Raw genomic sequence first — 712 nt, 5'->3', positions numbered from 1 at the left:
GATGTTTTTACGTAAATATTAAATAATTTAATAATCTATATTAAATTATTTAATAATTTTTAATTATTATTTTCACATAAAAATATCTTTAGGTAAATAATATTTTATTGAAATGACAGTAGTTAAAATCCAACCATAATAACGGTAGAGAAAATATTGAATGAAATGATAAGATAAAAGTTGAGAAGAATGCATGTATGTATTTCAATTAAAGGGTAATTAATGCATGCACTTACCATATAGGTGTATAACAAGAGAGGGATACAAACTTGGAGATGTAAGAAGTAATAGCGGACACTGAATTCATGGTTGTGAGATATCTGAACATCTATATCGGTGACAGTAGAGAGAGGAAGGGCATGCAGTGATGATGATCAGGATTCAGAACCTGCACAAATAAAGAGAGATGAGAGAGAGAGAGTATATAGGTAGCAGAAAGAACAAAGAAGGAGGCGGGGACCAAGGAGAGAGCACATAGAGATAGATATTGATCTGCCAAAGGAGAAGATCGATGGAGAGTTGAAGTATTCATGCACAGCCCATAAATATATGTGCTCTTCTTAGCTGGCTCTCTTGTCCTCCCATTCTTTCTTTTCTCCATGGGGGTCCAGACACCCAAACTACCCCCCTAATTAAGCTTAATATTATTAAACCTAAGCTTCTCGCATATATATATATTATCTACTATTATCAATGTAAAAGGAGTGTACTT

This window comes from Arachis ipaensis, chromosome B05 (genome assembly GCF_000816755.2).
Source record: "Arachis ipaensis cultivar K30076 chromosome B05, Araip1.1, whole genome shotgun sequence".
Lineage (NCBI taxonomy): Eukaryota > Viridiplantae > Streptophyta > Magnoliopsida > Fabales > Fabaceae > Arachis > Arachis ipaensis.
Note: the sequence above shows the minus strand (reverse complement) of the source record.